Genomic DNA, 14597 nt, shown 5'->3' with positions numbered 1-14597 from the left:
TTGCCTCTTGAATGGTAATTCTCTAAAATCTAGTCTGAGGTGCTGGTGCCTAATCCCTGGGTCTGTGGAAGGAGCTGGGCTGTGAGAGGGGAGAATGATGTTGATGTCAAGAGAGAGGCAGGTGCTAGGAGCAGAGAAATGGAGGCCTGGAGGGTTTCTGGGCTTCTCTGAGGCTTAGGGTTTGGATCATTGTCTTCGTTACTGGAACAAAGGATTTACCATACCTGCTCTTCTGGGAATGAAACTGTCCTGCTTTGCAAAATAAAGTGTCATTAGAAAGAGATCTTAAAAACCCCACACCATAGACAGGTGCACAGATCCGTAGAAGTGTTAAAGTTCTGTCTGTTGGATGCTAAGCCAAGACTCTTAAGTATGTTCTAAAGAGAAACTGGTGTGTGTAGGCTGTGCACTCCCAGGGAGATAAAAAGTTAGGAACTTTATGGGTTGGGCTTGGTGGCTCCCACCTGTAATCCCAGCACTGTGGGAGGCTAAAGTGGGCAGATTGATTGAGCTGAGGACTTCGAGACCAGCCTAGGCAACATGGTGAAACCCCATGTCTACAAAAACTACAAAAATTAGCTGGGCGTGGTGGCATGTACCTGTAGGCGGGAGGATCGCTTGAGCCCAAGAGGGAGAGGGTGCAGTGAGCCATGATTGTGCCACTGCACTCCACCTGGGTGACAGGAACTTTATGGGGAATGGGATCTTGGAGACTGAGTAGAGACTAGAGGAAAAAAAAAAAAAAAGCTACCTCCCCAACTGGCCACACTATTCTTTTAAAAAATGTTAATTGACAAATTAAAATTGTATGTATTTACGGAGGTATAATGTGATGTTATGATATATGTATACATTGTGGAATAATTAAATCCAGAGAATTAGTAGATTCATCACCTCAAAACCTATCTTTTTTGTGGTGAGAACATTTGAAATTTATTGTCTTAGCAATTTTGAAATACACAATACTTCGTTGTTAACTACAGTCACCATGCTGTGCTGTAGATCTCAACAAAATGTATTCTTCCTGTCTCAACTAAAACATTGTACTCTTTGACAACATTTCCCCATTCCTCTCACCCCCTCCAAAAACACCCATTCTTTATGTTGAAGAGAATGGCTAAAAAGTCCCAGCAGGTTTCAACTGACGGCTTCAGTGGTTGTCCCATCACACTTCAATGTTATTAATAGAAAGGGGAGGGGCAATACATAATTTGGACAGGCGGAAAGTACCACTGTAACCACTTTCCTGACTTCACAGAAAAAGTCCTCTTGTTTTCATCTGTAAAATGGGAACTGCGTGAATACCATTCTTCTTTTCTTCAGCCTCCAAAGAAAAAACAGATGCAAAGCCTTTTATCAATTGCAAAACAGTATACAATGTGTGTTATTACTCACAGTTGTCTTACTGTGACCAAACACTTTATAAGCCTGTGGCAAGTCAGCCTTACTCTCAGGAAGTGGACAATATTTGGGGAAGGAGAAGCAGCAGGATCTTTCAGGACAGTAGCCTTGGTGGGTCCAAAAATTCCTTGAGCGAAATGGGAGACAAAACTTTCTTCCTGCTTTGGGGTTTATCCTGTTAGTCTTTTCTCTCTTCACTCCTATTTTCTATGGAGAATTTCCTGGTTTTGGAGTTTGGGTGCATTTTATGGAGAGGAGGCAGAACATCTTTAGCTCCAGCAGAATGAAAGGATACATGCAAAGGAACCTAGCACAGTATGTGGTACCCAGTTCCCCTTTAACTTGGCTTTATTCATTCACTCCTGGTAGGGCATTAATAAGGGATTTAGCCCCCTCCTATTGAAAGCGATTAATTCAGGGAAGAGTTCAGGCAGTGTGGACAGATACAGTGTAGGCCAAGCCTGTTTCTAAGGCAGGAGCTGGGTAGGGAGGGTGAGAAGGGCGAGAAGAATAGGGAAATATGTGTCGTCTGTGTTGCTGCTGTTGCAACCACCAAAACAAACAAACAAGTGAAAAAAAAAAAAAAAAAAAAAGAATTTTCCATACCGGAAAGTGTGCTGTTTTGGAGGAGGCTGGGGAAAGTGTGGATGGCTCGAGTGGGTCCTGTTGGATTGAAGTCTGACAGTGGTGATTCCCTTCAACAAATGGTCGGGGTGGGAGGGTACACACACACATACACACACACACACACACACCACACGCAGCACCAAGCCTCCGATTTCAGTGCTGGCAGGAGATAACCATTCTTAGCTCGCCTTTCCAGGGTTATTTTTGGCTGAGGCTGTTCGCTGATGGCAAAAGGTTCAGCCCCCTCCCAAATCCCTCCCCAAGCTTGTTCTAAAGAGAAACTGGTGCATGTAGGCTGCGCACTCCCAGGGAGACAGGGAGACGGGCCTGGCGCCGGAGAGGAACCCGGACTCTGCCCAAAGTCTCGCCGCCCGCCGGCTGTTTTCTGGCGGAGGGTGTGCCCCGGAGGGCGGCGATCGCGCGTGAAGTCTGGGGCCAGGCGCGGGTGCAGGCGTCACCGGGGTCGGGTTAGCAGGCCCTGGAATCAGGCTTTTGGGACACCCCGAAAGTGAGTCCAACTTGGGGAGAAACTGAGGACACCTCGGGCGGTCTGGCAGCGGAGAAGGTGGGCGGGAGAAAACTTTACAGGAAGGCAGAAGCAATCTCCACCGAGGGAGTCAGCGAGCGGCCGCGTGGAGAGGAGGGGCGGGCGGTCCCCAGGCGGGCGGGCGCAGGGCGCAGGGTGCCGACCTGCCGGAGAGGGGGCCCGGGCGCGAGGCGGAGTCCCGGCACGCGGCCAGGCTGGTGGAGGCCCCCGGCAGGCTGCAGATTCCCTCCGGCCCCGGGAGCCACAGCAGGACCGGCCAGGAGGCACCACGGAGGGGAGCCCCATCCCGGTGCTGATAGTGCCCACCGTGCCCTACGAGGACTCGCGGTGGGCCGGCGGCGGGGTTCTGCGGCGACCTACCGGCCTCTTCGAGGGCCAGCACAACTACCTGCCCAAATTCATCCAGAGCGTGCTATCGTCCATTGACCTGCGCGACGGTCGGGGCTGCACCACGGTGGTGGGCAGCGACGGCAGGTACTTTAGCAGGACGGCCATCGAGATCGTGGGGCAGATGGCCGCGGCCAACGGGGTGAGTGTCCGGATGCCCCTCGCTTCCCGCAGCGCTGCCGCCATGCCCTCTCCTAGTCCTTGTCCCCCTGCTGCCTCCAGGCCCAGCTGGGATGCCCCTGCCCGGCCCAGGCTTTGCTTCCTCACTCCCGCGTCCTCACCCTCCAGCGCCCCACTCCCACCGTGCTTGCAGCCTCCCCGGCGCACCCCGGACACTGAGTTCTATTAGTACCCACCGCCCCCAAAAGCCTTGAGGGGTGTCCGTCGTTCCTGGAGCCACTCCGGGCGCCCTGGACTCTTCTCCGACTCTGCACACATCCCGCACCTGCTCATTTTTCTTTCGGACATTCTCTTACCTGGCCCTGTAGATTCCAAGGCAGCTCCCAGTTTTCCATATTGTTCCCAACGCGCTCACTGCCCACAGTCCCCACACAAACTTCTTTCCCAGGCTCACAACATAGTCCCTCTGCCCTGTGCCCTTTTTGCAATAATCTGCCAGTCCCCTAAGTCTTAGCTCTGCCTATTTAACAGTAGTGGTGTCTCAGAACACACACACACACACACACACACACACACACACACGATCCCTGACATATTTGGCAAGAGTAGGCCCTGAAGGTTTTTAATATTTTGGTTATTTAACCCAGTGGAATTACTGAATGATTTATTTAATTAGGGTAGGGATGGAGTGGATCCATTTGTTTGATGTTAAACAGCCTGAGCTCGCAGTTCCCAGGGGGCATATCTCTAAATGGTCTGTAACGAGATTTGCAGTGGTTTTCTTAATGCAATTCCCAACTTCTCTCCAAATCCCTTTTGACATTTGACAACATTTCATGCCTCTTCCCCTTTCGCTTTTCATCCTTGTTTTCTCTCCCTTCTCCCACGACCTCGGTAGTCTTCTGCTATCCAGATTCTCAGACTTCGGGTTTTTCTCCCTCTGCCCCTTTCCTCTCTGTCCTATAACTAGAAGCACCTTTTGGCATAGACCCGTATCCCAGTTTCCTCTTTCCCAGGTCCAGCAGCATCTCAAGGACATCTACAAGAGGGATACCTAACTTCAGGGATCTCTGAATGATATGTGGGAAACATCGTCTAAAAAAGTAATTTTATCCTTATTCATGCAACCAGACCCACACTCATAGAACTTTTCTTTAAGGGGAGTGTCTTGCAGATGTATAAATGAGTGTTAAGATCTTTAAAAGCGAAACTGAACAATTCCCTGGCATTTGAATTCCCTCCTTCCTTCCCAACCCTCTCCTTTTCATTTTCTCATTTATTATTAAAAACATTTTTAAAGGATCTCCATGCTTCATATTTATCTACTATAATTCCTCCTTCTCGGTGTTGCAGGGATGGGGAAAGAGGATTTTTTAAAAAACACAATAAAAAGCAATTGGGAGAAACAGGGCCAATGGTGTTGGGGTGGGTAGTGGAATTGTGATTTTTGACTCCAGTAGACAATGATGCTGGATATATGGGGTTTGATTTCTCTCTGGCTCCTCACTTGAGATTGATGAAGTTTGGCTAGAATCAGGGAGTTGAAGAGAGGTTGACAAATGGTCTTTCACTCTTCTCTGACAGGCTGTTCCTGTGGAGTGATGGAGAATAATGAGCCTTGGGAGAGCTATGGGAGCTCTCATACTCCTTCCCGAGCCAATTTTTTAGGGAGTGAGAGAAACATGGCCTGTCCAATACTTGTTGTGGGTCAAGATATTTTTGAAGCTACGGTTGTTGATTTGCATGGGAAAATTATTATGTCTTATTATTTCTTGTCCCACTTTACCATAAGGGCTCCTCAGCTTCTTACTTCAATGGGTCTTCCATGACACACACACTTTATTAACTCTAAGAGTGGAATTTATTTTAACAGATAATTAGCATAGGTCAATATATGCTGAAAATAGAGTCAAATTAAACCTACTAGCTGTTATAAAGGACAGATGACAAAATCCACATAGAAGCATCGACTCTTAAATAATCTGAAAGTACTACTTCTAAGAGGGGCGGGCATGGGTGAAGGGAATGGTGGACATGTTTCAGAATTTCAAATGCCAACTTTAACCAATCGTTTCCTCATTTTGTTCACCTTCTTGGGGGCTTATGCTAAAGTGAAGTGAATAGCCATAAGGCTGGCTTCAGGAGAAAGGTGGTCTAAAAGAACTGGATAATTATAAGCAAAATTGGTCTCGAATGATTGAAAATTGATGAGAATGTGCTTGTCTCCTGATTTGGCATCCTGAGTTAGACTCAGGAATACTGAACATGGATCCCAAAGGCTTTGGTCTTTTTTGATATCCTATTGGATAATCATAAGCAGGCTAGAAAAATAGGAAACTAGAATTTATTCTCTTTGAACTGACAAATCTGACCAGTGGGCTGCATTCTCTATATCTGAAAAATCTTGGTTTTGATTGAAAAATTAATTTTACAAAGCAATTTTCTTTTTTTCAATTAAATTTCATTTTTTTTTGACACAGGGTCTCACTTTGTTGCCCAGGCTGGAGTGCAATGGTACAGTCTTGGCTCACTGTAGCCTTGACCTCCCCAGATTCAGGTGATCTTCCCACCTCAGCCTCCTGAGTAGCTGGGGCTATAGGTGCACGCCACTACGCACAGCTGATTTTTGTGTTTTTACTACTCGTAGGGTTTCTCTGTGTTGCCCAGTCTAGTCTCAAACTCCTGATCTCAAGAGATCTGCCTGCCTTGGCCTCCTAAACTGTCATGAACCACCATGCCCAGCCTACAAAGCAATGTTCTAGGAAAAACTACAGTTACTCTTTGATTATGTAATTGCTGGAGAAGAAAAGCATGGCATTTCTAAAATGATGAACTATATTACTTATATTTTAATATCTCATAAAGTTTGAAATAGACATTTCAAACATAAACATGTATAAAAATTTTTATAAATTATAAAATCAAAAACATTTTACAATTATTTTATTATAAAATTATTATAGAATCAAAAACATTATAAATTTAAACAACTTTTTAAAAAATTTATTTTGGGATTTCCCATGGAGTGATGGAGAATAATGAGCCTTGGGAGAGCTATGGCAGCTCTCATACTCCTTCCTGGGCCAACTTTTTTAGGAAATGGGAGAAATATACCCTGTTCAATGTTTATTGTGGGTCAGGATATTTTTGAAGCTATAGTTGTTGATTTGCTTCAAACTTTAAAAAAATTATTATAAAATTATGGGATGTAAAAAATTTATTATAAAACTTTGAAATTTTCAAACTTTCAGAAAAGCAGAGAGATGAGATTAATGGCACTCACAGGCAAGCATAGAACATAGATTGTAAACATTTTGCTATATTTGTGTCATCACTATTTTTTGCTTGTGTTTGAAAGTATATTAAAGAAAATGATATTTTACCCCTAAATTCTTTAGTACAGATTTCTAAAAAAATAAGAACATTTTCCTGTATAGTTACAAAATCATCTTTTCAAACAAAATAAAAAATGGCTTTTTTATATCATTTATTACCCAGTCCACATTCAGATTTCCTCAATTATTATGAAATGTCCTTTCATTTTTTGAGACAAAGTCTTGCTCTTTCACACAGCCTGAAGTGCAGTGAAACAATCATAGCTCATTGCAGCCTCAAACTCCTGGACTCAAGTGATCTTCCTGCCTCAGCTTCCTGAGTAGCTAGGACTAGAGGTGCACACCACCATGCCCAGCTAATTTATTGTTTTTGTAGAGATGGAGGTCTTACTACGTTGCCCAGGCTGGTCTCAAACTCCTGGCCTCAAGTGATCCTTCCAGCTTGGTCTCCCTGAAATATCTTTTGTGGCTGGTTTGTTCAAATTAGTTTCTTCTAATCAAGGGATACACATTGCATTTGATTATTTAGCTCAAGACTTTTTTAACCTGGAAAATACCCATACTCTTTGTTTATGTATTTATTTAGTGAAATTGACTTGTTGAAAAACTAGTCAGTTGTCCTGTAGAATATTTCCCCTTCTGGAATTTTCTGGTTGCTTTTTATGGTGTCATTTAACTTTTCACTCTGTTTTTTCCTGGTTAACTGGAAGTTAGTTCTAAAGGCTTTTAGGCCTGCTATAACAAAATACCAAAAACTGGATGACTTATAAAGAACAGAAATTTATTTCTCACAGTCCTAGAGGCTAGCAAGTTTAAAATCAAGGAGCATGTGGTTTTGATATCTGGTTAGGACCAACTTTCTGGTTCATAGATTGGCCTTCTTGCTGGGCCCTCACATAGTGGGAGAGACTAGCTAGCTCTCTGGGGCCTCTTTTATAAGGGCACTAATTCCAATCATGAAGCCTCTGTCCTTATGATCTAATGACCCCCTAAAAGCCCCACCTTTTAATACCAGCACCTTTGGGGTTAGGATGTCAACATATTAATTTGGGGAAGACATACACGTTCAGCCCATTGCAAGGTTTAGTTAGATTCAGGTTCAACTTCTTTTTTTAAAGACTATTTCATAGGCAATAATGTGTATTCACATCCCATCATTAGTGATGGTGAGATGATCGCAAGGTTAGGGTGATCACTGCCTCTCTCCTCTGCTATATTCCCCCTTGGGTCAAGCCAGTAGTCTGTGACGTGAACTTTGTACCATGTGTATATTCAGTTATATTCTGTATCAATAGTTACTTGATTGTTTTAGCATTTATTAATGATCCTTGCTTGAGTTGATTATTTCATTAGGGGTTTCAAAATGGTGAATTTCTAATTCTCTAATTCTATCTACATGTTTTAGCTGGCATTTTTCTATAAGCAGACCATTTTCTTCACAACTGGGTTATTTGGCTACCCTGAAACATAGTTCCTTCCGGGAAGGCAGAACATATGTTTATTTCTGTCTTTTAAAAATTACTGGTGTTTGGAGTGAAGATTAGGTGAGCTAACTACCTCCACAGGTGACAAATGAATTTTGTTTTGTCTCACTTTTGCTTTTTTGAATATCACTGTGGCTGCTTGGATTTTTATATTTAATTTGAATGGATTAGGGAATAAATGAGAAGATAGGTTTTATCTGTTTCTGTAGTTTTTATGTGGCTGTGTGAACTTACTTTTAAAAATTCCCAGAAATATTTTAATTACCCTTTAAAGATATAAACTATGTCATACTATAAAGCAAAATAAAAACCAATCATTTGAAGAGTAAATAGTATCGTTTAAACAAATTGTGGTTAAGCTTAGTTTGTAACTAATTAGTTTTTTATTTTCTTTCTACTTTTATCTGCTTCAGAGCCTCTTCAGTGGTTTAGATCTTCTATGTGTCAAATTATTCTAATCTCTTAAAAAGTTTAAGAGCTAAAATACAACACAATGACTACAGGAATGCCCTTGTCCTTTTCTGGGTAGGTACACCTAAGGCAACTTCTTTTTCTCTTCTTTGTTCTCTTCTTCTTTCTTATTCTTAAATCATCTTCAATATTGGACAGATGACAGCACTATGCCTGCCTCAAGATGTTTCTGACTTTTTCTTTTTCTTTTTTTTTTTTTTTTTGAAATGGAGTGTTGCTCTGTCACCCAGGCTAGAGTGCAGTGGCACAATCTTGGCTCACTACAACTTCTGTCTCCTGGGTTCCAGTGATTCTCCCAACTCAGCCTCCTGAGTAGCTGTGGTTACAGGCATGCACCACCACGCCTAGCTAATTTTTTGTATTTTTACTAGAGACGGGGTTTCACCATGTTGGCCAGGCTGGTCTTGAACTCCTGACCTCAAGGGATCTGCCTGCCTTGGCCTCCCAAAGTGCTGGGATTACACGGGTGAGCCACTGCACCCGGCCGTTTCTGACTTTTTCTAAAGTCTTCTTTCTCTGGAGATGACATTATATAATAGCACTGTTCAATAGAAGTTTCTTTGATGATGGAACTGTTCTATAATCTGCATTGTCCCAGCCACTAGCCATATGTGACTACTGTAACACTTGAAATGTGGCTAGAGCAACTGAAGAACTGAATTTTGCATTTTACTGAATTTTAATTAATTAAAATAGAAATGCAAATAACCATAAGTGGTTAGTAGCTACCATACTGGACAGCAAAGATCTATAATTCAGCATTTAAAATCGATTTTGTTTTGTTTTCAAAAATGGAGTCAGACTGTTACAACCCAAAAGAACTGTAGGTTAAATTAAGGTAAATCCCCAAATACTACATACACATTTGGGAAATCCAAACCAGATTTTTTCATGTGATAACCACACCCTCTTTTGACTTTAGCCTTGGAGGTAATGGAGTATGGCAGAAAAAACCCTGTATCAGCAGCTGGAAGACTCACCTTCTTTTCCTAGCTCTGCCATATATTGACCAAAAGAGTCAAAATCCATTCAGATGGTTGAAGAGCCTTGGAATTTTGTTTTTGGTTTTCACATACAAGTTGGAGGGCAGATGCGTTAGCCTCTTGAAATACCCAGAAACCACTTGTTTCCTCATCTAAAAATCAGGTATGACAGGATCATTTAATTATCCTGGAAATCAGATGAAGCACTGCATATGAAAGCACTTTGTAACATCGATAGCACTGGGAAATGTAAAGACCTTTTACTGAAATATAAAGGTGTATGGTCAACTGAATATATCTCAGATAGTTAGGATTTGACTGTATATATTGAATATAACCTGTAGTGGGCCCCTTGGTAAACAGCTTACAGTTTTGTTGCAAGTTTTAGCCAAGAGAAAATTTATTTGTTTACTAGTCATGCCCTTTATTGGCCACATGATGAGCAGTCAAGATATTAACACACAGTGCACCTTGCAGAATTCAAGAATGTCTCAGTGTCTTGTGAACTAGGAAGCTGAAATGCAGTGGTATGCAGAAGGCTGGCTCAGTAGGAGCCTTGGGAGTGTCCTCCAGATAGATGTTTGTGCAGGTTGTGTTTATTCCAGTTGGCCATGAAAAGCTGGTTGCTCTAAAGAATGAGAATATACTTGGTTTTGCATTTACTAGAACTATCTGGGGAACAAATCTTGGGGTGGAAGAAAGAAGGGAGGGAGGGAAAGCTGTGCTTCAATACCTAGGGCTTCTTTCCTGGAATGGATCTGAGAATCTGGGATTGGGTGGCTAATATCTCATCTCTAGAAGGGAGAAAGAACTGGGTGGTGATGGCTTTGTATTTTCTATTGGAGTTCACTAGAGAATAGGTGAATGGAATGGGCTGCTATGATCCAGACATTAGGGAGGACAGGTTTGTGATACATTAGAAAACTTGAATGAGCCCTTCTATGATTCTCTCTTCCCTCTTTCTGCTTCCCGTTCTTAATCACCATCCGCAGGTTGTGGAATTAGCAAATCTATTATGTGAGCAATAGCAAACTTACAGGAGCCCTTGGCTCCATCTATCTCCCTGTTTGTGTCAGTTCCTTCTGGATGCTTTTAGTCTGTGGTCTTCATTCACTCTTTTTCTGGGGAAGTAAAAGGAGTGGGACAGATTATGAGAACAGCTGGGTCCTCCCAGTTGCTGGGGTGGTTATTTTAAGCTTTGTTTAATGTGTCCAGAGACCCAGATGGCATTTTTAACTAAGCTGCTTTATTAAATCTTGTGATAAAGCATAGTGATGTTCATTGAAAAGGCAGACACGCATCAGCAACATTATGCGTGAAACTTGCTCTAAGAATTTTCTATAAAACATCTGTTCTCTTTGAGCCTTTTGTGAACTCTGGAAGTTTGCTAGTTTCTATACAGACTTGAGGACAAGAAGTTGGAACCCACTTTTGGAGATGTCCAAGCATAGGTATTGGAATCATTAATCCTAACCCTCTCAGTTTTAAGGCCCCGGATACCCTTCTGTTAGACAACAGTAACATGAGCAAGCACTGTAATAACCTTTAAACAAGATTATTTGGAAATAATGGACAAGAAAAATTAGTATACATTGTTTGGGGATTTTAAAATTAAAGATAAAAAGCTAGGGCTTCAATGACCTGTGCCAGCCTATAGCCTTAACAGTCAATTTGCAAACACTCAAGATTTGGCCAATATGCCTCTACTACTTCTACTTAACACAGTCAAAGGGAAATTTTTAGATTCTTTCATCTGATTTGACTCTCTTAGTTACGAATAAGAGGATATCTAGAATATATATGTGACTTGTTAAAATGAAAATCCACCTTCTCTGAGTCTTCAAATATCTTTCATATCTTACATTTTTTAGTCAGATCAACTTTTGAAGTCATGTCCGTAGTTGTATGAAAAGAAAAATTTCAGGAACATTCAACCTCAAAAGTTCTTTTTCTTAGTCTGAAGTCGTAGAAGCATTTGACTTTTACTTTCTCTTTTTAAGTTGGTACTAGTAGGTATTTTGTATAAATATAATATTTAATTATTGCCTTTGTATTCTTTTTCTCCAGTAAACATCCTGGTTTTTAGCTATCAATATGTAGTTTTACATTTAGGGATTTCTAATGGAAAGAGAAAGGAATCTGAAATCAGAGGACGAGAGTTTATTCTACTTGACCAAACACATACACAATACTGGAAGGAGAGTTTTACAACAAATATTTAATATCTATGACATGTAAAACGTTTTTTGAAATCAAGAAAATTCAAACAATTCAATACAAATATCATCAATAATAACACATGAACAGTTGGCCAACCTTATTAATAACCAGAGAAATATAAATTAAAACAATCCACCAACTTGTAAAAAAGATGAAATTACCCAGAGTTGGTGTAGGTGATGGAAAATTGTCATGTTTGTATACTGTTCATAGAAGTTAAATTGACATAACTTTTTGGTCAGGCAATTTGGAAGTATATATCTAAATTAATAGAGTAGTTTTCTAATAACCTGGGAATCTCTTAATCTAAGAATCTTTGCTGTAGATTTTTCTAGAACAAATGTACAAACATCTGTGTACAAGGGTACTCACTGCAGCATTTTGCTAAGGAAAAACTCAGAAAAAATCTATATGTTCAACAGAGAACAGGTACATAATTTATGACACAACTGCACAATATACACCACTAAAATAAAGGATATAAATGTATATGTAGTATGAAAAAGATGTGAATGATAGCTTGTTGGTGAAAAACAGCAATGACTGGAATATTGTGTGTAACGTAATCCTGCTTTTCTGTATATAATGTAGGCATAGAAAATAGGATTGAAAGGACATAGTCTAGTCAACAGTGTATATAGCTTGGGTGGAGGGGGTGTATAATGGGGAAGGAGAGTCCCTTTTCCTATCTATTCCATATCCATCTCTGGATTTAAAAGATCATACATGCATATGCATTACCTTCAAAATTAAAATGATAAAGACAAAAGGAGAAGCTTTGGATTTGAATCATGATACTACTGTTTGCAACTTCTATGACCGTGGGGAAGTCGCCTAGCCTCCTGGGGTTTATTTCCTCATTTATAAAAATAGGGAAAGTAATAATACTTGTCTACATATCTTCTAGGGTTGTTGGGAGGATTGAATGTGATAATGGGTTACAGCATTATGAATTATTTATTCATATAACACAATTATTATAAAAATAGTTTGATTAAAATAAAAGAAGGACGAGATCGTGTGTGTTTTTCAGTCCCAGTAGCTTTACTAACCAGAAAGCGCCTGCTGATGTGGTGATCACAGTTGCTTTGGTGCATCTTCCTCTTGACTTTTGGCAATTCTCCACGCTGCTAGCTAAGGCTGAGGTGGCGACTGTGGAAGGTGTGATCTCCTCCCCCTCCCAGCACACATTTGTGTGCATACTCACACTCACGCACACACAAACACACACATGCACACTGTATCACAGTACATGAGGTGGCAGCAGCTGCTCCGGCATAGACTTTCACACAACATAAAGGGCTTTTTTGGTGTGGTCTGTGCATTATTTCCTGTTAAGCATGAGCTGAGTCAGTGCCATGCTTTTCCATCTGAAACCTTTCTGAGGCTCAGGCTGTGTTAAGAGCAAACCCTCTCCCCTCCATGCCCACTCCATGGCCCTCTACTGAAGCCAGATCATAATCTGCTCATTTCATGAGGATTTTCAAACCGAATGGACTGGGCCATGTGAGAGATCACTGAAAGGGACACACCAAGCAGAGGCTAAGAGACTCCACGCTAATCTGCTGAGTCATCTGAAAATGCACAGCTGTGGGAGCTCACGGTGCTTTAAAGTACTTTGGCAGGATGTTTGTTCAGGGGTCCTGTTCCTGCAGCCCTGCTGAATGTTTGGTTAGGAGGCATAATCATTTTTTGGACAGGATCTCCCAAATGTAAAGTGATAGATGCTAATGTGGAATATAATACAGAAGATACAGCTTGGATGTCATAAATAACAATAAATTGTTTAATCTTGCTGAGTTGTAAATCTATGATTGCCAGAGGTCTTTAGTTCACTGGAACATAGTATGGGGGCAGGGGCACTTAGCAAATAGGCAGTTATTATTTTCCAACCAGACAGAAACTGGTCTGATGAAATTTATCTAAAAAGGCATACACATGTATTGTAATTAATTGTGACAATTACTCAGAAAAAACACATGGCCCTAAAGAGGCTGAGGGTTTTTTTGTTCTACCTATAAATGTATATGTATATTCACCTATATTCTACCTATGTATAAGTAAGAGAATGAGTTTTTGTTTTGGGGATATATATTTATACGTATCTATACAGACAGATATACACATACTTAATTTCTGTGTATCTATTAAGGTGCGGTGACAGATGGAAAGTATTTTTAAGCATTTAGATAGCTAATTCTATAGCATATGTGTGCATATAGCCCCCCCATAAAGCTTTGTCTCCTTTCTGGATATATTTAACAAGAGGCTAGAACAGAGTCCAAAATGTCAGAAATGTTTGAACATTCCATAGAAATGAAGGAGGTGTTTCCAAATGACCTATGTTTCTATGGCAATAAATAGAACTTGTGCTGCGTTGGATGGGTCAGGAGTAAGGAATATAAACAGTGTAAGTATGGCTATTCCAGGCAGAAATCTACCTTGTAAGAACAGCTTTGTGCAGTGAGCTCGACAACATTGATCAGTTAGCAGTCCGGTTCAGTACAACATTGATCAGGTAGCAAGACGGTTCGGCAGTGCCAGTCGGAGACACAGATGGGGACAATCAAAGAAGATGCAGGTCAGGACAAGGATGCAGACATGTACCTGTCACTACCATGGACTTCAGCAGGTTCTTAGTGAGCAGGTTTATGATCAAAGAAGAAAGACATCGTTGATATGTAAACAAGTTACAATTAATTTGCTGTTTAGTTACTAGCAAACTACATCCCGTTTTTAGTTTTTAGGTTTTTTTTTCTTTTTTCTTTTTTGAAACAGGTTCTTGTTCTGTCATCCAGGCTGGAGTGCAGTCGTTATCCAAGCTCACTGCAGCCTTAAATTCCTGGGCTCCATGGATCCTCCCACCTCAGCCTCCCAAGAAGCTGGGACTACAGGTGCACACCACCATGGCCAGCTAATTTTTCTTATTTTATTGTAGAGATGAGGCCTTGCTGTATTGCGCAGGCTGCTCTTGAGCTCCTGGCAGTGTAGATATTTCCATGTTTATACAGATGATGGTGTA

The sequence above is a fragment of the Pan paniscus genome, chromosome 6 (assembly GCF_029289425.2).
Source record: "Pan paniscus chromosome 6, NHGRI_mPanPan1-v2.0_pri, whole genome shotgun sequence".
NCBI lineage: Eukaryota > Metazoa > Chordata > Mammalia > Primates > Hominidae > Pan > Pan paniscus.
Note: the sequence above shows the minus strand (reverse complement) of the source record.